General features: G+C 44.5%; 1 long non-coding RNA gene across 1 annotated transcript; it reads left to right on the forward strand.

Annotated features, from left to right (window-relative positions):
• The first annotated feature begins 2,358 nt into the window (after positions 1–2,358).
• On the forward strand, positions 2,359–22,226 carry LOC121500320. Its single transcript, XR_005990364.1, has 4 exons — positions 2,359–2,523; positions 3,834–3,968; positions 11,234–11,338; positions 20,536–22,226. It is a non-coding gene; the product is annotated as an uncharacterized LOC121500320 (long non-coding RNA).
• The last annotated feature ends 3,482 nt before the right edge of the window (positions 22,227–25,708 follow it).

Consider the following 25,708-nt stretch of genomic DNA (forward strand, 5'->3'; position numbering starts at 1 on the left):
CTGCGCGCTGCGCCCCGGCTCCTGCTCTGGCCGGCGGGCGGCGGCGGCGGCGGCTGCGGCTGCGGCTGCGGCGGCGGCTGCGGCTGCGACTCGCAGGCTCCAGGGCCGCTGCCCCGAAGTCCGCTGCCCGCGACTCCCGTCCTGGCACCTGGGCCCGCGAGGGTCAGGGGCGCTGTGCGCTAGCAGGAGGCAGTGGGTGCCAGGGGGCGGCCCTGAGAAGGCCGCAGAGGAGACAGGAGGGCAAGGGGCGGAGCCGGGGAGCCGGGCTGGCCGCCGCGCGTGGGGAATCTGAGCGGGCGGCGGGCGCCTGGGAGCCGAGGCCCCGCAGGAGGCGGCGGCGGGGGCGGGGGCGGGGCCCCTGCAGCTGGGGAGCTGGGCGCGCGGCGGGGGCGGGGGCGGGCGGCGGGGGCGGGACTGCTGAGCCCACCGCGATCCACCACCAGACTCACCTGCGAGGGGGCGCGGCTGCACCCAGCACGCGGCGCCCCAAGGGACCCCGCTCCGAGCTGCAACCTGAAGCCCCCGCCGCCCCGGGCCGCACGCATCCCCGCGCCGGTTCTCAGCTGCCACCGCGGGCGTTCCCAGGGCTCCGGCAAGCTCTGTGCCTCCCGGGCCTCCCGGGCCTCCCAGCCCGCCCACCCCACTGCTCCGCATCGCCGCCACGGCCCGTGAGACTCCTCCTGGCGGTCGGCTCCATGGAACTTGACTTCTCACCTCCTGCACCTCATCACCTCCATTCCCTCTCCCCCGTCTCGCCTCTAAGCCCCCAATTTCCTCCTCCTCGCGCCTCCTTTCCACCCTCCTCTCCCTCCCCCGGCCACTTCCCTCACTTGGGGCGGTTGGGATGCGTCTTCCCGTGGATCCGAGCGCCAGCCTGCGCTTCAGCCCTCCGTGCAGCGGCCTGCGGCCCGGCAAGACGAGCGAGGTGGGCCCGGTGGGGGCTGCGCCGCCGCAGCAGGAGCAACAGCAGCAGGGGCGGTGGCGGTGGCGGTGGCGGCGGCGGCGGCAGCGGCCCGGGTGTCCCGGTTGCCGCCGCCGCAGGACGCCCGCACCACGGTAGGGGTCATCGCCGACCACCCGGCCCAGCTCGTGCGCACCCACAGCCCAGCCTCCTGTGCTGCGTGCTGCCCTCGCACTGGCGCTGCGACAAGACCCTGCGGGGCCTTCAAAGTAAGAAGCTGCGCCCCTCCCGCAGCCGGGCGCCGCGGGACCCGCCCCAGGGTCTCCAAGCCCGCGGGGTCCGGCGCCCTGACGGCCTCCGAGGCCTCCTAGCTTGGGGGCTCTGACCCGAGGGCGCCCCCCCACTGGCCCTCTTCCTCCGCATCCCTCACGCGGATGGCCCCGCGCAGATCCTTCTCTCTCCCAGCTGTGCCGCAGCCACTGCTCAGCCCCTGGCCCCCTGTATCCCTTCCTTACCCCTGAAGCCTCCCGCCCCGTCCTGGCCCACTCCTGAGCCGTGTCCCCTCCCCCAGGAGCCCCGGTGCCCGCTCCCGGCCGCCACCCCGCCCCAGTCCCCGGGGTGAGGAGCCCGGCCTCCGGCCCCCGACCGCGCGCCCCGGGCGCAGGGCTTAGCCACCGGCCGCGCAGGGCGGGCTGTCGGCGCCGCCCCTCCCTGGGGTCCCGCGCGCTCCCACGCTCGCCCCTCCGCCCGGCCTGGCGCCCCCTTCCCTTGCCGCCTGAGCCTCGGGGCCCCGGCCTCTCCCGGGCTCTGGGGGGCCGGCGGCGCGCTGGCCTCCGGGGCGGGCGCCAGGGTGCCGGTTGTGGCGCGTGGGCCGCAGAACCGGGGTCCCAGGGGTCCCGGGCAAATCTGGGGACTCCGGGAGGCGTGAGGGTGACGCAGGCGGGGCGCTCGGTGGGCGCGCAGCCCCGCGCCGGTGCCCCTTAGCGGGAGGAAGGCGGGGGAGCCCCGGAGTCCCGGGCGCTGGCCCTCGAGTGCGGGCAGTGGGCCGGTGGAGGGGCGGGGGCTCGGGCGCCTCCGGGAGCTGGCACCCCGCCCCCCGCCTCCCCCCACCTGGCAGGGGTAAGGGAAAGCTGGGAGATGCCTTCACACAGCCGCCTTGGGAAAGCAGGCGAAGGGGTGCGGGTTTCTCTTATGGGGACTTTTAAAGGACTTGAGTCCCAGAGGGCCCTCCTGCTTCTGAAAGGTGGCGGGGGGCTCCGGTCAGGGGCCTGGGCGTGGAGGAGCGACCCCCGGGGCCTGAGAGCGCTCCCGCGGCCTCCTCCGCCCGCTGCCGGCCTCTTGGCTGCAGGGCGGTAGCAGCGGCCTGGGCAGGTGCAGGGGGCAGGGTCCGGAGCCCCTCGCGGTCGCCCGGCGGTTCTCCAGGACGCGCTCCAGGTTTCCCGGGGCGGCCCTCGCCAGGGGAGGCGCGGAGCCCCCGGGCCGGTGCGGGCTGGGCTGATGGGGAAGCGGGTTCCCGGGCAGTTCACACTCGGGGGCCTGGGCGCCCGGGAGGGAGCGGGCGGTGAGCCGGACTGGGAAAGGAGCCTCGCCCGCCCTGTCTGTGGCCTGTGGACTTGGGAAAGGTGGGCCTGGGTCCTCTGGGATCTGGGGTCTGTGGACGGCAGGGTTAGCGAGGCCTGGCCAGGCTGGGGGGCGGGAGGACGGAGGAATCGTGCCAGGGCCTCCACCGTGGACCTTGTGGCCAGACTCCCACAGGCCACTGGCGGTTCCCTGTTGTGGATCGCCCCCACCGCACGCACCCGTTCAGATTGTGTGTGGGGGTGGGGTGCAGAGAAAGAGGAGTCCAGGTCGTTTGGAGCCGGTTATCTAGCTGGGTCCTCCATCAGAAGAGAAATCAGAATGAATTGTGGAGGAAAGGGGAGGTTGCATTCTGGGCAGGTTTCATTTTGCAGTGGGTTCAAGCAGTGTGTGTGTGTGTGTGTGTGTGTGTGTGTGTGTATTTTTTACCCCTCTCATTTCTTCTTTTATAAACCACCCATTCTGTAGGTTACTGTTTTCCTCCTTGAAATACAAAAAGTTGAGAATGTATGTGAATTAGGGAAATTGGAATCCCCCCCCCCAGATATCTTTTATGATGTTAATCGTCCCTAGGCCCAGAATGTTCTACTTGGCCTTCAGCAAGGAATGGAAATTTGTCCCCCCACCCCCCACACCCAAAGAAAAACACCCCTCCAATCACCAACAAACAACCTGGATGAAAACAGCAAATACAAATAAGTAGGTATTTTGTCTATAGAATGCCAGGTCAAGCATTCCAAGTCAGGATGTATGGAAATAGAAGTGTGGGTGCCTGCATTTTCAAAGATACCATTTAGCTGTTTGGTAGTCTACATTCTGTTTTCTTCGACTCTTTTGAACAGTTCTCCTGTATTTATGGCGCTGAATTGATTGTGAGCCTTGGTATTTGGGATAGAAATGATCTTTTTGGTGTAAAGATAGAATGCAGTGTCTTTTGAGCTGTTCTCAGAGATTTTGGTTATCTTTAGGTTTTCTCACTACTGCTCTTTTAAAATTATTTTGAAAATGAACTGTTTTCTTTGCTGTTAATCATCCTTGTTGTTAATTGCAGAGCAGTTTTCCTTTTAACCAGTAAACAAAACCATACGTGGCCATATTCAATTAAGTGTTTTCATTCATATTAATGACAAAATAAATTGAGTCAATGTAAGACTTGATTTGCTGTGTTCTCCCACCCACAGACCTGTATTTAAGAAAATTCAGACAGATGGTGATAGCTGAGATCCACTCAATGTATAAGTTTTGTCTGCTGAAAAAGATGTGTAGAGATTTGGAACATCCAGATTTTTACAACATTTTTTTGTTTTCATCTAAATGTTAGTAAAAACAATCTCTCTTTACCTGTCTTTTTCAGATAAAAGCCTGAGCTCAGTAGACTTTCTACACCCTTGAAACGTGATCGAATACATATGTATTGAAAAATAATAAAAGTCTCAGTTTTCGAAATCGTGGCCACAATTTGGCTATCATTTTTAGAGCTACGTACAAAGTAAGTTATAGTGTTGTTGGGTGGATAATAGATAGGTAAATATAGTTAAAAACACAAACACACAGAAATTAATTGTGGAAAAATCTGGGATTTAAATCAATACAGTATTTAGTGAGCCCATATTTTATGTCTGTGACGCTGAACTCAGCACTCTAAAGAATCAGAAGTGAATTCAATATATGGTGTTTTGATGTGTTAATTTAAAAAACTACTTCAAAATGATATTGGCAATGTATTCTATTAAGACATAGGCAACAAATTACTGTTGTTCAGCTGATCTTGTTCTGGGATTATCTAAGAATACTTATAATTTGCTTATACTCGGCATGTAAAAATGCAAAAACAACTAGTATGTTTTAAAATGTGCAAAGTTGCTTATTAGTATTATATTTTAACAAAGTTCTGCAGTTTTGTGATGTTCAGTCCTTCCAGGTGTCAAGGAAATGGAAACGCATATTTTTAACGTTTCTTTCAGGTGTATGTCCCTGAAAGCTTAAAATACTTAAGGGATACTATTAGAGGATCCCCAATGCCCTTTCTGTCCTAGATAATTCTAGTGACCAATAAATAAGTAAATAAATAAATAGCAATTTGCAAATTCAGTTCTTTAGTTAATAAATAGTCTGGTAGAAATAGGGAGAACATATGTCAACTTTGCATCCAGTAGCACCCTTATAGTTAGGAGTCTGTCAAGATTTCCACCATGAAGCCTGGTGTTCGGGGTTAATAACTCATTTGCTTTAAATAGTTTCAAGCTTAAATAATAAATAAATAAATAAATAAACAAATAAATAACTAGCTAGCTAGCTTCGAGCTGGGGGATCCCTGGGTGGCTCAGCGGTTTGGTGCCTGCTTTCCGCCCAGGGCGTGATCCTGGAAACCTGGGGTCCAGTCCCATGTCGGGCTTCCTGCATGGAGCCTGATTCTCCCTCTGCCTGGGTCTCTGCCTCTCTTTCTCTATCTTTCTCTCTCTCTCTCTGTCTCTCATGAATAAATAGATAAAATATTTTTTAAAAAAACAGTAATAAAATAGCTTCAAGCTGAAAGAAACACAATGCAGAAATTTTAAGTCCAGATGTATATTTTAAAACTAAAAATGGTGCAAGGCTATTGTGCTGTTTTAAGTTAGAGAATACTGGACTATATATTTACTCATATCATATGTGTTTCTGGCAATGTTAAAGAAAGAACACACATTTTTAGATATATGATCTATTACTCATAGTTAATTCTGTATGTTTAATGATACCTTTCAGTATTTGTCATAAGTCGGGTTTCAAAATGATAGGGTAAGTCTTATTTGAAAATAATTTTCTCAACATCATTGGCCATTTTTCTCTTCAAAAACAAGTATGTGACTAATAAATATTTGGCATGAGTGAGTTGTATTTTCCTAACATATGTAAGGATCAGGTTTTGTGTTTGTGTCTTTTTGAAGGCAATTATACCTAAACAAAGGAAAACAGATTATTAAACCTATTAAAACTTTATTAGGCCTGCCATGAGTTTTTATGAAAAATTATGTAAATCACAATAGATTTCAAGTTGTGTGAGGACAGATACATTTTTGTGTTATGCCTAAGTGTAAAAAAATTAAAGTTAAAATTTTTAGCATCGAATATATAAAAGGTAGTTGAAACACAGAATTTTAGGTGGAAAATAAATATTTAAAAAATTTTAAGGAAAACTTCTATTTGGAATCAGGCATGGTTAAGATGTCTCTCCTATTCTCCCATATGACATTGCTGCTTGTCTCCTTTCAATATTCCAGAACATCCATTGTTAGATGGTCTAAACCAGGTTGACACATGGCATGTAAATTCCTGGCTTGTATTGAAATAATTTCCATCAAATGATTCTTTGACATATATTTTTTAAATTGTAAAATGGTATTTTAAAAAATATTCTATTTATTCATGAGACACACACACAGAGGCAGAGACACAGGCAGAGGGAGAAGCAGGCTCCAAGCAGGGATCCAACGTGGGAATCGATCCGGGGTCTCCAGGATCAGGCCCTGGGCTGAAGGCGGCGCTAAACCTCTGAGCCACCCGGGCTGCCCGTAAAATTGTATTTTATATTGCGTTCATTTTTTTTTCTTGACAATTCAGTTGGGTTTCCCTAAATTCTAGGTTAAATTCTAAAAGTTAGCTATAGCCTTTGTGAAAACTTTTAATAGTTTACTTAAAGTTATCTTTAAATACTTACTGTAGGAATACAATTTTCCCTTTTTGCAATTGTGCCCTTGCATCTTTTTTATCCAAAAATAGATTTCATCAGATTTTATCTTGAAAAGGAATTATATTTCAATTTTGCTGCAAGTACAATGTGTGCCAAATGATATTGGTCTGTAAGAGTAATTGGTTAAAATTAGACTTCTGTCCATGGAAATGTCAGAGGCGATTTTAATTTCCAGACAATAAGACCACAGAAAGAATTTTAAGGGTCTGAGCTAAATCTGTATTGCTGCTCTTTTAGAGTAATTCACAGATTTAGTCATAAGGAGTCTCATACAAAATTTCAGTAGATTCTAGGGTTAAGTGTCCTTTTACTTAATTTTGTACAAGCTATGTAACATGTGATTTAAATGCTAGTTCTAGGGAGGTGTGCTAAATAAAGGAACTTCTTTCTCTGTTCTGAAATGTTAGGACACAAAATTACTTCCCTCTTCTCCATGAATTTTCTTGAATTGGTAGACTACATATTTTTTTAAAGGTTTTTTATTTATTCATGAGAGACACACAGAGAGAGACAGGCAGAGAAAACAGGCAGTGAGAGAAGCAGGCTCCATGCAGGGAGCCTAACGTGGGGACTGGATCCCGGCTCTCCAGGATCACACCCTGGGCCAAAGGCAGGTGCTAAACCGCTGAGCCACCCAGGGATCCCCGGTAGACTTTATATTTTTAAAACACCTAGAAATGTAATTCTTAAGGTTTCATCACAAACCATTCTTTGCAGAAAGGAACTTTTGTGCTGGGTAGTATGGAAACAAATTTTAATGTGTGGTTACTCATAAGTAGTTAAACGGCGATTTTTGACTGCTCTCCACCCTTTAAAATGTTTTCCATTGCTTGGGTTTGGTACAGATGAACTGTGTAAAAATTTCTTGATTCTTTTGGTGTTCTTTTAGATAAACACAGTTGTGAATCTCCAAGGGAATTTTTTTGACTTCAGAGATCTACTTAAAAAAAAAAAACTCTCTGACATATGATTATACTTCTGATTGATATAAAGTCAAATACAGTACTCCCTCTTTTCTTTTCCTCAGAAAAAACATTACGCATCTGATTTGGTAGAGTGAATAGTAGAAAAAAGTCAACATGTTTAGTCGTTAAAAATAGAGTTCAACCATAAGAGGAAAAGTTGTCACCACATTGTGTGAGCATTTCATTTTTAGGGTAAGTTCTAAGCCTCCTAGAACACTCACACAATTTGTGATTATCTATTTGTTTTGTTATTAAGTGTAATACATAAAGCATACCAATATTTAACACGGTCAGTATTATGCTCCTTAAGCAAAGAAAGGTGGATTTGTGTATTTCACTCTTAGGGATCTTTTCTTTCATAATTTCCCATATTGAATCGATTTTCCTTTTCTTCTAACAACAACAAAAAAAATCCATTATGTTAAAAATATGCAGTAAAATAATGTCCCGGAGCTCTTGAAAATCTTTATATTGGGGCAGATTTCCTTTTTTCTTTTTTAATTTAGCCAGACAGAAGTGAAACCCATCAGCAGTCATTCTTTATCTCTCAGCAACACCAAAAAACATCTCAAGTCATGAAGAATTACATGTCCGATTGAGCCCTTTCAGGATTCAAAGTCAAAGCCCATTTTAGCACACAGCAGACTTGGAACCGAAGAGTTTTTTTTCTTTCAGTTTACTTATTTATTAAATGAAAATCATGTTAAATAATACCCACGTTATAGAATTGTACTGACAATTAAATAAAATAATAAGTAACAAACACATACAGTGCTTAGCATATACCTGACACTGTTCTAAGTGTTTTCTATATGTAAACTCTAATAAAAATCACCCCGGGAGGTAGGTACCATTCTTATCCCCATTTTCCAGTTGGTGAAAAGGAGGCACAGAAAGGTCAAGTTATTTGCCCCAGTTTATACAGCAAATAGGCAGGGGAGCCAGGACTGAACTCAGGCAGTACGGCTCCAGAGCCTGTGTTCTTGACCACTCTACTAGCATTCTCTTCTTTTTTTTCTCTTCTTTTGTTTTCTTCAATTCTTTTTTATTAATGGCTTAATTTTTATGTATATACATATTTTTTGTTTACTTTCATTGTACTTTCCTTTTTTTCTCTCTTAGTTGGTGATTAAAAAAATTTTTAATTGGAGTTCAATTTGCCAACATATAGCATAACACCCAGTGCTCATCCCGCCAAGTGCCCCCCTTGGTGCCCATCACCCAGTCACCCCAACCCCCCACCCACGTCCCCTTCCACTACCCCTTAGTGAAAGGGGCACTAGTAGATTTCTAATACCCCTATTTTTACGCCTTGTTCAATTCCCAGAGTTAGGTGTCTCTCATGTTTTGTCACCCTAACTGATATTTTCACTCAGTTTCTCTCCTTTCCCTTTATTCCCTTTCACTAATTTTTATATTCCCTAAATGAGTGAGACCATAGAATGTTTGCCCTTTTCCGATTGACTTACTTCACTCAGCATAATACCCTCCAGTTCCATCCATGTTGAAGCAAATGGTGGGTATTTGTCATTTCTAATGGCTGAGTAATATTCCATTGTATACATAGACCACATCTTTATCCATTCATCTTTCGATGGACACCGAAGCTCCTTCCACAGTTTGGCTATTGTGGACATTGCTGCTATAAACATTGGGGTGCAGGTGTCCCGGTGTTTCACTGCATCTGTATCTTTGGGGTAAATCCCCAGCAGTGCAATGGCTGCTGGGTCATAGGGCAGATCTATTTTTTACTCTTTGAGGAACCTCCACACAGTTTTCCAGAGTGGCTGCACCAGTTCCCATTCCCACCAACAGTGCAAGAGGGTTCCCCTTTCTCCACATCCTCTCCAACATTTGTTGTTTCCTGCCTTGTTAATTTTCCCCATTCTCACTGGTGTGAGGTGGTATCTCATTGTGGTTTTGACTTGTATTTCCCTGATGGCAAGTGATGCAGAGCATTTTCTCATGTGCTTGTTGGCCACGTCTGTGTCTTTCAGAGCTGATTGGGACATGTGTAGAAATCAATTATCTTTTAATTTTTTAAAATGTTCTCTGACCAAGTTTAAGAGAAGAGCACTAATTTTAAGGTCTGGAAGACCCGGGCTCAGACCCTGCTTTTTCCCTTCTTATTACTTGTATGGTTGAACTTGTAAGCCTCTGTGGGCTTCGGTTTCCTCATTTGTGAACTGCAGGTGATGAACCTAACTGGATAGGATTAAATGAGATAATGTGTATGAAGTGGCTGGCACTAGTAGATTTCCAATCAATATCTATCTTTTCCTGTGTGCTCCTCTCCCCTACTTCTTCTGTCTTGACTTTTTTTCTTTTCTTTTCTTTCTTTCTTTCTTTCTTTCTTTCTTTCTTTCTTTCTTTCTTTCTTTCCTTCTTTCTTTCTTTCTTTTTCTTTCTTTCTTTCTTTCTTTCTTTCTTTCTTTCTTTCTTTCTTTCTTTCTTTCTTTCTTTTCTTTCTTTCTTTCTTACTGACCATCGAAAAGTATAGCCAAAGGACTTAAAACTATATATACCAAGTAAACAAATGATGTGTGTCTTCTACATATTTTAGGAACTTGCATGATCTGGGTTGAAAAGAAAATCTATTCACTAGATTTGACAAAGACCTTTTCTACATTAAGCCTTATATATAATCTGTTCCATATTAAGCTTTGAAAAGATTGCATTAAACTCTGCATTGCTGCATATTGTTTAAGATTTGTGTTTTGATTTAATACCATCAAGCTTTCAGTAAGGGCAATAACAGTCTCTGACCAATAAACAAAGCAGGGATCCCTGGGTGGCTCAGCGGTTTAGCGCCTGCCTTCAGCCCAGGGCATGATCCTGGAGTCCCGGGATCAAGTCTCAAATCAGGCTCCCTGCACAGAGCCTGCTTCTCCCTCTGCCTGTATGTCTGCCTCTCTCTCTCTCTCTGTCTCTCTCTGTCTCTGTCTCTCTCTCATTAATAAATAAAATCTTAAAAAAAAAAAGCTAAACAAAATGAGCTGTTTCAAGGTCTGGTATAGGAGCAGGTGAAGTGCACAGGCTGGCCTGAGATTGCTGAAGGTTTTATTGAGTCACTGGCACCCACCTTTTGCTGTCTTGTAACAGTTTGCAGCTTTGACTTTCTGACCTGACTAACCGTTGCAAATCTAACTGATTCCAACTGTCAGTGAGTCTACTGTGTAACAGTCTGGATCTCCTTCTGGAGAAGGCAAACATCCGAATCTGCTACCAGACTTCTCCCTGTCTTCTTTCCCCCACCTCCATTCATCATCTTAAGCTCATTAATTTGAAACATCAGATATAATATTTCAATGAAGTGCACGGTGGGCAAAAAGCATCAATTCCTATTTATGTGGGGAGATGTCATGGACACTTAGCAAGCAATAAGTCACTGTCAGGGAGTTATTTCAAAAAGATTTAACAGCAAGGATGTCTGTTAGGGAAGGTGTGGGCAGGGAGGAGAAGAACTCTGTTCCAGTAATGATGAAGTCATCATACCACAGGCACATTAAGGCCAGAACAGGAGACATGGGCTCCTGTTAAAATGATTCCCATAAGAACCTTACTCTTTCATCCTCTTACTGTAGTGCAGTTAAGCAAACGAAGTGCTAAAGCCATGTGAGGTAAATAACCTAATCAACAGTGATTTACTCTTGTTCTCTCATGGGGTCATGACCTAATCCTAAATAAAGACTTCTAAAATTGTCGGTGTTTAGATGTGTTCCTGATGTTGGAGAAAGCTGGAAGGATGAGAATCCTCAAGTGGACCAGAGTTTTTGTTTTCATTACCACGGTGGTTACTGAGCAGCTTTTAGGGGGAGTTGGACCTCTCTTGTTTAGCCCTGCAGTGAAGACGAAGATCTGTACGCTCAACAAGTTTAATCACTCCCTAAAGTGGTCATCGGAGGCCTTCTCGTTGAGAGTAAGGAGCCCTGTCTCTTGTCTTTGTTTCATGACCTCCTCAGAGATGCTTGAGCACAATTTGGAAAGTCTCTGCTGCTCTGTTATCTCGGGTGCTGTCTTTTTATATTCACTGTGGATTTTCCCCTTTTACATCTGCAGGCAAGAGTTTCACCTTGACCATAACTGTCTTCAAAAATCCTCCCCAAGTGGCCAGCTATCACAGAGCTATTCAAGTTACAGTGGATGGGCCCCAGGAACACAGAAGTAAGTACTTGCCTTCCTATTGGAGCCAGTAACAGGGTGTGTGGAGACCCTATGAGGAATTTATCCCAGAGCTGTCAGCACTACTTTCGTGAAAACGGTTTCTTTGCAGACCTTGCTACCTGCGTGCGTTTTGACCAGAGGACAGTTCACAGAACTTCACACTTAGTAGGAGATCAAATTACATTTTGAACTTTGTCACAAAATCAATAAGGCCTACCTAACTCGGGGGACACAAAGGGGTAATTATTGTGCAAAGACATTCTGCTCATCTGCTGGGCACAGCAGACAGGGCAGGCCAGACCCATGAGAGCTGAGGAAGGAAACAGCAGACTGAAAAATCTTGAGTTTAGTCAAAAAGCTTCCGGGTGTGTTTCCCATGGTCAAAGAATGTGTTTTACCTTTTTAGCTCACCCACTCAATTCCCTTTATAAAGAGCACAGTGGTTAATTACAAAGATTGTATTTGCCAATGATAACTTGCTTGACTGTTACAAGTACATTGTTGTTTGATCATGTTGTGGTAATTGTTATAGTTTCTTTTAACAGATAGAGTCAAACCAGGTGTAAATCCGCCTTTGTGTGTTTGTCTGTCTGGACACCCAGGAGGTTTATGCCCGAGTTGGTTTAAGACCGTACACATAACCCACTGGGGCTGATACGCATTTTCCTCTTAAATCTAAATTGAGATCGATTTTCTTCCCCCCCTTCACTCCCCGCCCCCAAAACCAATTTGATCACATTTGGAAGATCAGCATTTAAATGTATTTGGGGATTAAAGATTCTTTGATACATATGGCATGCAACGTCCTGTGCCAGTGGAAACATATGGAACTCTACCTTTGATGAGTGACATCAGAGTCCCAGCCATTGTGTTTAGAGTTTTATTTGGTTTGTGGTAGAGGTACAGCTGGCAGAAATATTTGTTATATGTAATGATACACCTGCTTGGACAGCCAGAGTGGCCTATCTTCTCTTCCCCTAAAACTGAAGGAAAAGGACTGTCAAGTTTTCTTCTCCCCAAGTAGCGACATCTTTTAGCAGCGAATGAAGGGTGCCATGGGTTCCTCTTGCCAGTATCTCTTTTCACAAAGGCTCATTGCTTGTCTGAACTGGGGAAGTTTCCTGCCTCAAAAGCCAGTCTTTGAGGCTTTTCTTCTCTCCTCCTTTCATGTGTATGGCTTCTTCTAGGTTCACAGTGCTGGGTCACGGCTGGCTCTGTTCAGGTTGAGAATGTTCTGTTAGGTGGAGGCCACACACATGTCTCTGGCCGCCCGAGTCTCTGGTCATAAGAGCCAGTGGTCATGCAGTGCAGGTGACTAGAACAGAGCAGGGCTGTCTTGTCTGGTCTGGGGCTTTGGCTGACGTTCTTGGACTGCCATAAATCGGGGAAGATGCCTTGTGATGGAAGCCACATGTTATCTAATTAGTCCTGGAGATCCTGAAAAGGCAGGGACATCCATTTCAGTCCTGCATAAAGCAGGACAACAGTCTTTTAACATTTAGTATTACTAATACTTCTCTTTTAAAGATGTTTCCTGCTGATCTCGGCAGTTTTTCTCACTTCTTGGAAAAACCATAATTGTGTGTGTGTGTGGTGTGTGTGTGTGTCTTTGTGTGCCTCTGTTTGCATATGTGTCCATACATTCGGGAGTTGAAGTTCAGAAGTTGATGGTTGGGAGAGGAAACAGGAAAGTGGTGGCAAAAGATGAGGAAGCAGGGTAGCTTTTTTCACTTCTCTGTCAAGTGACTTTACCTCCTTCCCAAAAGGTTGTTGGCAGAACTAATTAGTTGATAGGCTTACTGCCCTGTAAAGGCAGAGAAATGCTCTGCAAGCATGGAGGGTTCAGGGTAGAGGGACAGATGATCTTTGTGTGACCTGAGTTCAGGCTCTGGCGTCCAGGGTGGGAGGGGGAGCAGATACAGATCTTGAGTGGCAGACCACTGAGTAACATTTTTCACCAACCAAAAATGTGTGTGACAATATGATATTATTTCTCTGACTTTATGAAGTGGCTTGCCAAACTCAATGCCTGGATACAAGGATGGGTATGGTGTCAGGAATATTGTAGTCCTATCACCTTGAGTCTCTCTACTGGATTATTTCCTTCTGCTCTGCTCTTGGGCATCCTGGGCATTGAGGGCATATGTGGGTGGCCATGGACTAGCTGGAGTAACTAAACCAAACCGGGCCCAGACTTGCATCCCTCATTCACTCAAAAGGCTCGAGAGCCTAAAGGGTGAATAGTTGGTTGACGCTTGAGAAAGGGCTTGAGCAATGGTTCTCAGAGCTCGCTTGTACGTGATCACCCACATAACACAATAGATACAATTTATTCTGGCCTGGTCATAAATGTAAATAAGGGTCTGTGCTGTCCTTGCTGGTCTGTTAACCATATCTAATATTCCTTTGAAGTATGTACATCTGGAACAACAAGCTTATCTATTTACCAAGGTCTTCTGGCACCAGTGGGTCTGTCTTGCATGCTGAGAAAGGGGAACCTTGGAGGGTTTCACAAACATGCTAAAAACAGATACCTCCTTAGCTTTGTTTTGCTCATGCTATAAAATGTTGTAGAACCTTGAATAAAGGTGGCACTGCTTGGACATCATCCACTGTGTTCCTCCTGTCCCCATCTCTTTACTTTTATTTTCCTCATCCCCTTATCCTCAGGACCCTGATCGTGTTGCCACAGAGCTTGCAACAAGTGGCGCCCAAACAGGGACCTGAGCACATATAGGTAAAACGTCACTGACACTCAGGTAAGGGGAGCCTGGTTAAACCACTTAGGGCCACAACAGGAGTAAAAAATAATGGGTCAGTCGCAGTCTATGGAACAGGTCTTCTTTATGACCACATTGCAGTCCCTTATGAAGCAAGAAGGGTCCAAGGCTCTAAAAAGGCCTTGCAGCAATTCTTTTGTACTATATCAGACTTGTGTCCCTGGTTTCCAAAAGAAGGGACCGTCAGTTTAAACGCCTGGTAAAGGGTAGGACAGGAAATTAAAAATCAACTTAAAAAACGTGGTCCTATGGCCTGTCCTCCAGGCACCATGCAAATTTGGGAGGAAATAAGAGAGGCTTTAGATCCACAACACACTTTCGAATTAATCTCTATAGACTTTCATGAATCCCTCCCTGAAAATGATGTTCAGACCTCTTCAGAGAAACAAAAAGAGAATAATAAATCGAGGATTGAGTCACCATCACCACCAGGGCAGATATCGCCCTCTCAATTCCCTCCCCAACAAAAACTGCAAAAGGAAACCATAAATATGCCTTAGACAAGCATCCCTACGGCATCACCTTTACTTGAAACCGGAGGAGATGAAATTGAAGAAGATGAGGTATATTTATTTAGATGATGATAAGGAAATATTTTTTTTCATCTTCGGCTCCATGGCCGCCAGGGCCACCCTCCAAACAGGAATCTTATGAGCAACTCTGTGCTCCTAATCATGATATTGATCCCTTTCCAGGCATGAGCAACAAAATACGACCCTCTTCCATTGATCATGCCAAGCCACAGCTGTGCAATTTTGATCCTCCCTCTTACAGGAAAGATCTTCCTATGGTCATATAATGACACCTTACCCTCAGTCTGGGGTTCCATACAAGGAGGAAGGGCTAACTTCTAAAAGCATGTTTCCAATGGCTCGATATCCCCCTGTATTTCCAAAACACCTTCCTAGCGGGTTGTCACCTTTGAAAATAACACCTCTTCAGCAAACTCTCCATCAAGTACAACAAGCTGGAGAGGACACCTCTGCCTTTTCGGCTTTTCCTGTCATGCTAAATGGTAATGGCCAGAGAGCCTATTCCACTGTCAATTTTAAGATACTAAAAGAGCTAAAGACAGCTACCGCCCAGTACGGGCCCACAGCTCCTTACACCCTGTCCTTATTAGATAGCATGGGACTGGACGCCCTCTGTCCAGGAGACTGGAAGGTCATAGCTCAGGCCTGCCTATCAGGTGGTGACTATTAACTTTGGAAAACTAAATTTTTTGAAAGAGCTAGTGAAATAACTATGTATAATCATAGGACAAATATTCCAGTTTCTTATGAAATGCTAACTGGGGAAGGGGCTTATGCTGAGGTAAATATACAAATTGATTATCCACCAATAGCAGACAATCAAATTTCACAGTGTGCCCTTAACGCCTGGAAAAGACTTCCTTCAACAGGGACCAGATCGAAAGAGTTATCCAAAATCCAACAAGGACCAGATGAGCCTTATCAAGATTTTGTGGCTCCCTTGTTAAAAGCAGTAGGACGTATAGTGGTGGATGGGGAAGCAGGCACAATCATTGTAAAACAACTGGCTTTTGAAAATGCTAATTCTGCCTGCCAAGCTGCTATACGACCATGGAAAAAGACAGGAACCTTGGAAGATTACATTCGTTTATGTGCTAAAATAGGGTCTTCATATATACAGGGAGTTACCCTAGCTGCAGCACTGAGGGGGATTTCCCCTCAAGAAATGCAGAGGTGTATGCAGCAAAGAGGTAACCAAAAAAGTCAAACTTGTTTTCAATGTGGACAGGCAGGCCATTTCAAGGCTAAATGCCCTCAGTTAATAGGTGGGCTGGAAAGACCTGGAAAAATAGGGAAAAACCTCTCTTCTCTGTGCCCTAGATGTCAGAGAGGCTATCATTGGGCAAATGAGTGCCGTTCCCAAAAGGATAAAATTGGTAATATTATTCAGGGGAACTAGAAGCGGGGCTCCCTGCAGCCCCAACAAATAATAGCAGCAATGTTTCCTCAGATGTGTGCCTAGGGCCAATACCGCCGACCTCCCAAACATCAACAAATTACACCGCGGTACCCCCACCAGTGCAGGATTAGACTTAGCCCCAAACACCCCCAGTATATCTAGAAGCTGGACAAACCCCCAAAGCCATAACAATGGGGATATGGGGACCCCTTCCCAAGGGAACCTGGGGATTGCTTTTAGGGAGATCTAGTTGGACTATGAAAGTACTAAATGTTCACCTGGAAGAAATAGATAAAAATTATACAGGAGAAATTAAAATTATAGTAACACTGAAGGAGGGCATTCTCCATTTGCAACCTAAAATGTCTATCGCCCAATTAATCATTATTCCTAGATATGAAACTTCTAACCCATCTGTAAAAGGAAAGCGGGGAGCAAATGGCTTCGGCTCCACCAATATTTGTTGGACTCAACTTATTTCAGCCAACAAGCCATATATAACCTTACAAATAAATACAAGGTTGCCCCTTTGTCGGGTTGATAGATACTGGGGCTGATGTCTCTGTTATCGCCAGGCAACACTGGCCAAAGTGTTGGCCCCTTACTGATTCAGAGGTTTCTATAAGGGGTGTAGGCTATGCATGTGCCCCTCAAATAAGTGCTAACTTTCTTAATTGGTCTATATCCGAAGGACATTATAGAACTTTTCAGCCCTTTGTCCTAGAAATAGATTTAAACTTATGGGGCAGAGATGTACTGACCAACATGGGAGTTTCCCTCACTACAGCCCCAATAGCTATGCCAAATCAACAAAAAATAGTAATGACTTTAATGAATAAAATGGACTATGATCCAAGCAAAGGTTTAGGAAAAAATTTACACGGAAATCCAGCCCCCACTTGTCTTCAGGGTCAAACCACCCGAAAAGGACTGGGTTTTCTTTTTTTTATATATATAAATTTATTTTTTATTGGTGTTCAATTTGCCAACATATAGAATAACACCCAGTGCTCGTCCTGTCAAGTTCCCACCTCAGTGCCCGTCACCCAGTCACCCCCACCCCCCGCCCACCTCCCATTCCACCACCCCTAGTTCGTTTCAGTACTGGGTTTTCAAGGGGGCCACTGAACTCTCCCCATGCATGGCCTATTAAATAAAAAAGTAATGACCCTGTATGGGTAGTCCAGTGGCCCCTACCAAAAAAAAAAACAAAACAAAACTTAGAGGCAGCAGCAGCATTAGCAGACAAACAGTTGCTTTTGGGTCATCTACAGAGCACTCACAGTCCTTGGAACACTCCAATATTTGTAATTAAAAAGAAATAAAAAAATGAAGATTATTACAAGACCTCAGGACAGTTAATGCTACTATAAAGCCCATGGGGGCTTTACAGCCAAGGCTTCCCACGCCCTCCACTATACCCTTACAATTCAACATAATTATGTTGGACCTAAAAGATTGCTTTTTCACCATTCCTCTGGCTCCCCAGGACTGTAAGAGATTTGCCTTTTCTATTCCTAGCATAAATCATATGAAACCCGCAAAAAGATTTCATTGAAAGGTTTTGCCACAAGAAATGTCCAACAGCCCCACCTTGTGTCAAGAGTTTGTAGCTAGAGCTCTTTCGCCTCTTTGTAAAAAGTTTAATTCCATTGTTTACTGTATTCATTATATAAATAGTATTCTTCTTGCTGCACCAACCGAGAAAATGTTACAAATTACAACAATTTAATCTAGTAATTTCTCCTAAAAAGATACAAAGAATGGAGCCTTTTGAGTGTCTCGGCTTCATTGTTGAAAATAAAAAAATCAGACCTCAGAAATTATCCATTAAAACGCATTCGTTAAAAACATTAAATGACTATCAGAAATTAATGGGAGATATTAATTGGATTAGACTCTTCTTACATATTACAACTAATGATTTAAAGCCATTATTTGATACCCTTAAGAGAGACCGTGCTCCCTCGTCTCCTCACAAGTTATCTGAAAAAGCCCAAAAGGCTTTACAGTTTGTTAATGATAAGTTGTCACAGGCACAAGTAACTCAGTATGATCTTACACAACCTTTATTTATTTTTTTTTTAATTTTTATTTATTTATGATAGTCACAGAGAGATAGAGAGAGGGGCAGAGACACAGGCAGAGGGAGAAGCAGGCTCCATGCACCGGGAGCCCGACATGGGATTCGATCCCGGGTCTCCAGGATTGCGCCCTGGGCCAAGGGCAGGCGCCAAACCGCTGCGCCACCCAGGGATCCCCTTACACAACCTTATATATTTAATCTTGTTAATGCCTTCCCAATTACCAGCTGCAGTCATTTGGCAATCTCATGGACCTTTGGAATGGATCCATTTGGCCTTACATCAATTACATGTTATAAATGATTACACTAAAATGTTAGCCCAATTATTATTAAGAGGTCGTCAACGCGTTATTTTCATGATTGGTAAAGAACCTGATTACATCCTGTTGCCTGTTAACCACAGATAAGGTACAAGCTTTAGTTAGTATGAATTTAAGTTGACAAATAGCCTTGTCCTGTTATCCAGGACAACTTAAATATCATCTTCCCGCAGACAGACTTTTACAATTTCTTTCTACCACATCTGTCTTCGGTTCTGCAATTATAACAACAGAACCTCTGGCTAACGCCGTCACTATATTTGTTGATGCTAATGAAACAGGACACATTAGAATCTACAAGGAATCCTCTAAGACTAAAACAATTTATCAAAATCATTATCCCACTAAGTCAGTACAAAGAACTGAACTAAAGGCTGTCCTACTGGCTTTGCAAATGTTTCCTGAACCCTGCAATCTATTCACTAACAGCCACTACATGGCTCGAACTGTTCCAGCCTTGCCACGTGCTTATATACTCATAAATGATAAGGAACTATATCACTTATTCTCTAATATTCAACAAATATTACGGGCCAGGTGAGCTCCTATTTTTATATCCCATATATGGGCTCATAATAATTTGCCTGGTCCCCTCTCTGAAGGCAACCACATTACTGACACCATTACTCACACTTATATAACAAACGTAAACAACAAACAATTGGCCACACAGAGTTATGCTAGTTTTCATCAAAATGCCTCAGCTCTTCGTCGACAATTTCACATCACTAAAAAAGAGGCCTGCCAGATAGTAGAAAACTATTGGGCCTGTCAATCCACCATCCTGTTCTTAATTATTCAGTTAATCCCAGAGGATTGATGCCTAATCATCTTTGGCAAATGAATATTACCCTCTTTCCTGCTTTCAGCCGCTTAAAATATATACATGTCTCTATCGATACTTTCTCTGGGTATATCCACACTACTGCACATTCTGGAGAAGCCTTTACTGATGTTCAAAATTATTTATTTTCAGCCCTCTCCCAAATGGAAACCCCTAAGGCCATAAAAACTAATAATGGCTCAGCTTATAATTCCAAAGCCTTCCAGAACCTTTGTGCTACCTTTCAAATTAAACACTCTACAGGAATTCCCTACAACTCACAAGGTCAAGCCATAGTTGAAAGAGCTAACAGTACTCTCAGATCTTACCTTAAAAAATTAAAAGAGGGGGAGATACTACAGGGAACAGTGAAATACTCTCCCCATATGCATTTAACTCTAACTCTTTATGTTTTAAATTTTTTGGATGTTGATGGTACAGGACGGACGACAGCTGAATGGTTTTGGCATCCAGATTTTTCTCCTCTCCCTTACGCTAGGTGGAAAGATCCACTGACTGGCATTTGGAAGGGCCCCGACCCTGTCCTTCGCAAGGGGCGTGGGTTTGTATTTTCCCCCAGGATGAGGACACCCCTCGATGGCTCCCGGAACAATGGTGTCGACTCCTCTCCCCTAGGCGGAGACTAGCCAACCTGACGATAACTCGCCAACAAAAAAGAAGGAGACGTCTCCCCTTGTATCATTGGGCCCGGATAAGGGAGCTGATCAATCAAGCGATAAGTCTGGCTGAACAGACACAGCCTAATGAGTCCTTACTTACTATCCTTCTTACTGTATTAGCTATTACAACCCCTCCTGTTGGTGAGGCGGCTGTATATTGGGCCTATCTACCTGACCCACCTACTATTAGGCCGGTTACTTGGGATGATCCTACTCCCCAAATACACACCAATATGACAGAATATTTTGGAGGGAGTAGTTCTGATGGCATGGAGGTTGCAAACCATTCTGTTAATTGGACGGGCCTGGCAGCTCAGGTACCCATGTATTTCCAATTACCATTATGTAACCAAAAACCAGTTAATGGTTGCTTGGTAGTTCAGCCAGTACCTCATATAGTGACATATCTCTCAGAAATGGAAAAGAATAAAAACCTTCCATCCCAACTTAACATAATATTAGAAAGGTGGATCGTCTATGAAGTCACTGGTGACACTCCTCCCAGTGACCCTCAACAAGGTAGGTGCCCTCCCGGGTACCCCAATTGTCCTCAAAACTTAACCTATGCTATTCCAGGTCCTATTTGGATGGAGTGCCTTCAGAAGACACCTTTGGTCATCTCTCCTCATGGCATCCCTGAATTTTCTATCACGGACTGGTCGAGAATGACAAGAAAGGAGCCTCTGCGCTATATTGCATATCCACCTGGTCGACCAATGCATAATGTGACTATACCCGGAGGAGTTTTTTCTACCATCAGAGAAATGTACCATGCAGAACTCTGGAAATTGGTCGCTGCTATGGGACCGGCCAAGATGCAGATGGCTAAGAACGGCTACATAAACACAAAGGACTCTAATCTTACTATACGGGCCTGTGTGCCTAGGCCATTCCTATTGGTGGTAGAATATGGAACGACAAATTTTTCCTTTATGCAAAATAATGGAACTGATATGTTATTTGAATTAGGATGTGAAAATTGTGTATTAACCAATTGTTTGCCTGTGCACTTGCCCTCACCTCAAACAGGTCCTGTCACTATCTTTTTGACTATGCAACCACCTTATTTACTATTACCTGTTGAGATTGAAGGCCCTTGGTATGCTAATTATGGTTATCAGTTTGCTGTGGAAATGCAGCTACAATTAAAAAGATTGAAACTCTTCCTTGGGCTGTTGATAGCCAGTATTGCTGCATTAGTTACTCTTATAGCTACTGCTGCTGCAGCCTCTGTGGCCTTATCCCAGGGTATACAGACAGCACAATACGTTAACCACTTAGCAAAAAACATCTCTTATGTGCTGTCTACTCAGGAGCATGTAAATCAAAAGGTTCTCAGTCGTCTTTATGGGCTTGAAGAGACAGTAAAATTTCTGGGAAATCAACTATCCCTGTTGAAAACCCAGGATGTCCTTGGTTTGCGATGGTGGGATTCAACATATATGTGTCACCCCTATAAAAGCCACTAATGTAACATGGGGGCAAGTTAGAAAACATCTACAAGAAATATGGTTTCATAGTAATATAAGTCTTGATTTGTTAAAGTTGCAAAAGGAAATTTCCATTATCAGCCATTCTCAAATAGGTATGACAAACCCGGCTAAAATGGTGGCTCATATCTTGGATGGCCTGCACGGATTTAATCCAGGCAGCCTATTAAGATATTCATTCTGGATGTTTATAATCATATTTACTATTGTGATTATTTTTGCATGGTGTGTGGTTCAGACCAAGGCAAGACGACACAGATTCAACATGGATGCTCAATTACATTTCCTTAATCTTAAAACAAAAAAGGGGAAATGTGGGCAGCCATGGACTAGCTGGAGTAACTAAACCAAACCAGGCCCGGACTTGCATCCCTCATTCACTCAAAAGGCTCGAGAGCCTAAAGGGTGAATAGTTGGTTGACGCTTGAGAAAGGGCTTGAGCAATGGTTCTCAGAGCTCGCTTGTACGTGATCACCCACATAACACAATAGATACAATTTATTCTGGCCTGGTCATAAATGTAAATAAGGGTCTGTGCTGTCCTTGCTGGTCTGTTAACCATATCTAATATTCCTTTGAAGTATGTACGTCTGGAACAACAAGCTTATGTATTTACCAAGGTCTTCTGGCACCAGTGGGCCTGTCTTGCATGCTGAGAAAGGGGAACCTTGGAGGGTTTCACAAACATGCTAAAAACAGATACCTCCTTAGCTTTGTTTTGCTCATGCTATAAAATGTTGTAGAACCTTGAATAAAGGTGGCACTGCTTGGACATCATCCACTGTGTTCCTCCTGTCCCCATCTCTTTTATTTTCCTCATCCCCTTACCCTCAGGATCCTGATCATGTTGCCGCAGAGCGCGCAAGAGGCATAGCACTCTTCCCAGTATTGTTCTTTAGATTTGAGAGTCCTGGGTGTGAAAGATGCCCGGGATTTTGCATTTTGCATTCAACTCTAATAGGATTTAGATTGATTGGTGCATCAACAGTGTTAAATGGAGACTCCTCCAGAATGTGGGTTGGCAAACGTTTTCTATGAAGTGCCAAATAGTAAATAATTTCAGCTCTGTGGGCTGTCTCTTCCCTGTCATGAGGACTCAACTCTGGCGGTGTAGCTCAAAAGCAGCCAAAGCCAATACATCAACGAGCAGTTGTGGCTTTGTTTCAACAAATCTTTATTTACAAGAACAGGTGATGGGTCCAATCTGGTATGCAGGTTGCAATTTACCATCCCTTGCTCTAGATTTCCAAATGGCTTATGTTATTAACCCTTAACAGTAGGGGTTGAGAGAAAGGCTTTCCTGACCAGAGAGAAAAAGTCCATATAATTGTTTTCACCTTCTCTCCAGCAGAATTACAGAATTACAATTCTTTAAGTAGTGTTTGTCACAGAGATAGTATCTTTGTGTTTATTGTAATGGTTTGATGGGGTTAAAGATTTTATATCATTGATTCCTGTTAATGGCATTTTACTCCCTCCTCCAGAGATCAGAATATATATTGAAAAGGCTACTTTTGGTAGTTTAGCTATTTGGACAAGGACAAGTTCTGGATTAACTGGTTGGTCTTTATTCAGCCAAGCATAGTGATGAAGGGTGTGGGCTTTGGTGTCAGACTGTCTGGATTGAACTCCCAGCTCCACGGCTGACTAGTTGTGTGGTGGTAGGCCAGTCACCTGGCTTTCCTTTGCCTCAACTTCCTCATCTGTTAAAGTGAAAATAATAACAGTATTTTCCTCATCAGTTGCTGCAAAGACTTTAAATGATGTATGTAAAATATGTAACACGGTGACCATCACGTAGTAAGTGCTCATTAAGTGTGAGTTGTTACAGCATAAATTCCCTTCAGTGTCAGGAGTTTGCTGTAGCGTTTTGCTTACAGTATGCTTCCAGGAAATAGACACCATCTAGGCTCTGCTCCCTTGTGTATTATTATTATTTTTAAGTGTTTTATTTATTCATGAGCAACACACAGAGAGAGAGAGGCAGAGACACAGGCAGAGGGAGAAACAGGCTCCATGGAAGGAGCCCGACATGGGACTCGATCCCGGGGCCTCAGGATCATGCCCCAGGCCGAAGGCAGGCACCAAACTGCTGAGCCACCCAGGGATCCCCTATTTTTTTTTCCTTGCAGATGGTTTTATTCATTTCTGCTCATTACTAAATGACAGTAAGAAGTGTTCGAGACTGTGCCTTGAGCTGTCTGGGGACAGCTGTGCAGAAGTGATAATCAACATAATTTGTTTGCAGTGAAGAAAAGTCCAGCAGAGGATGCGATGGCACTCGTGCCCCCTCTGAGGCCCTGCATATCAGCACCTCTGCCAAGACTTGCTTTCACTCAGAAAGCAGGAAGGTATCATCCTTCCATGTTGTCTGTCTCTGGCAGCTGAACCAGTGCAGTCACATCACGAACATGATCCTCACTCATTACAAGATTCGAAAGCTCCCTGTGGCATCATTGATGGCTTTTAACTTTGGTCTTTTGCAGTTGTGATTCATCTCAGTTATAAAACTTCCCTTTAAAGGAACGTAGCCGAATAGCCGATGACTTATGAGAACCTTCATCTTAAGTAGTGTAAACATGAAAATGCTGCACATCTTTACAAATGCCATTTGTTTTCTTTGCCAGGTCATCATTTTAAGACATGACATCATACTTAAGATCCCAAATTTGTAAAAGTCCTGTGTTTCGGCAAGGCGTTTTGACCTGTTGGCAAGTGAGCCCTGAAGGACGACTGCCGTAGGTTTGCCAGCAGGAGAAGTCAGTGTAGCCGCGGCAGCAGCAACGGTAATGCATTTGGATGCCTAACTCTTTCAAACATCAGTTTCTATTAGGATCCTCTGTTCCACGTGTGCCCTTGGTTCCAACTGCAATCTGACTTAAAGAGTTTCTATGGGAAGGTGAACACTTAGTTAGCAGTGTCGTGGTGGTGGCTCTGAGTTAGGGAAGAGGACTGATGGAAAAGGTATTATTGGCTGTGCAGAGGATGGAAAAAATAAATCCCCTAATGTAGTCAGGATCCTTTTAACGCTCTTGCTGTTTTTTTTTTTTTTTCAGTTATCTATTGCTAAGTAACAAACCATCACAAAACATAATGGCCGAAGACAACGACCAGTTTATTATTCCTTATGATTCGGTTGGGCTGCCTAGGGTTCATCTGGATGGGTTTTCTGTGGCCTTGCTTGGGGTCTTTTGTGTGGCTGCAAGAAGATTGTGGCTGGTGTTGGAACACAGATGATGGTTTCACTCTCATGTCTGCTGCCTTGGTGGGATGGCAGGAAGGTTGGGCTTGGCTGGAACAATGGGACAGCTGGGCCTTTTTCCTTCTCCCTGTCGTCCTAGAGCCTTTCCGCCTCCATGTGGCCTGTCCATCTGATCTCTCCAGTACAAGCACAGTCTGACTTCTTACCTGGCAGGTCAGGGTTCCCAAAGGTGCAATAATGGGAGCTTTTAGGCCTTCTTAAGGCTTCTTAAAACTTAGAACAGCCATGGAATGACTTCTTCCATGTACTGTGGGTTAAAGCAAGATACACTTAGTTGCAGCCTATATTGCAGGAGAAGAAACCCACAGAGACATGAGTGATGGGGGCAGTGGTTCATTGGTTCACCAATACCATCAACTTCCTTAAGTGCTTAGATGGCAAATATCATTTTTGCCACAGGAGAATTGATATTTGTTGAGGTATCGTCTTCTGAAAGGTCTCTTGACTTTTTAATCTGGAGGACATTTAAAGTTCTGCGTGGTTTTCTGTCCAAAGTTTACAGAGTGTTTGCAGCACTCAAGAGGGCAGGATATATGAGGCTAGGGGTCAGGTTTGGCCATGGTACTGTGATGCTTTATCATCAAGGGAGGAGGTCAACTCCTGTCAGCTTCTTATCAGAGTTTTAAGGAGAGAGCTGAGTCTCCAGCCAGTGCCCTCTGGTTACATTAATTCACAATCACAGAGGTCTTCTTCCCTTCTAAGATCCATGCAAGAAGCCAACCATCAAAATCACAAAGGTGTAACCCTACTTTCCTACCTACCTCAGTTTCTTTAAAAAAAAAAAAAAGTTCTACAAGGTGACTCTCAGTTTTAATTCTTGTAAGTTCCTTCCAAATGAGGATATTTGGTAATTATCAGATGAATTAAGGGTGAGTGTTACCTTGGGTACTTGGTATTCACAGGTGAAATGGAGGTGCACCAGACCAATACTCCTATGAGAGATGAACATTTAAAGTTTGAACATAAAGAGGTTATTAGCCTTGCCTGGCAACATGGC

This window comes from Vulpes lagopus, chromosome 10 (assembly GCF_018345385.1).
Source record: "Vulpes lagopus strain Blue_001 chromosome 10, ASM1834538v1, whole genome shotgun sequence".
In the NCBI taxonomy this organism is placed as follows: Eukaryota; Metazoa; Chordata; class Mammalia; order Carnivora; family Canidae; genus Vulpes; species Vulpes lagopus.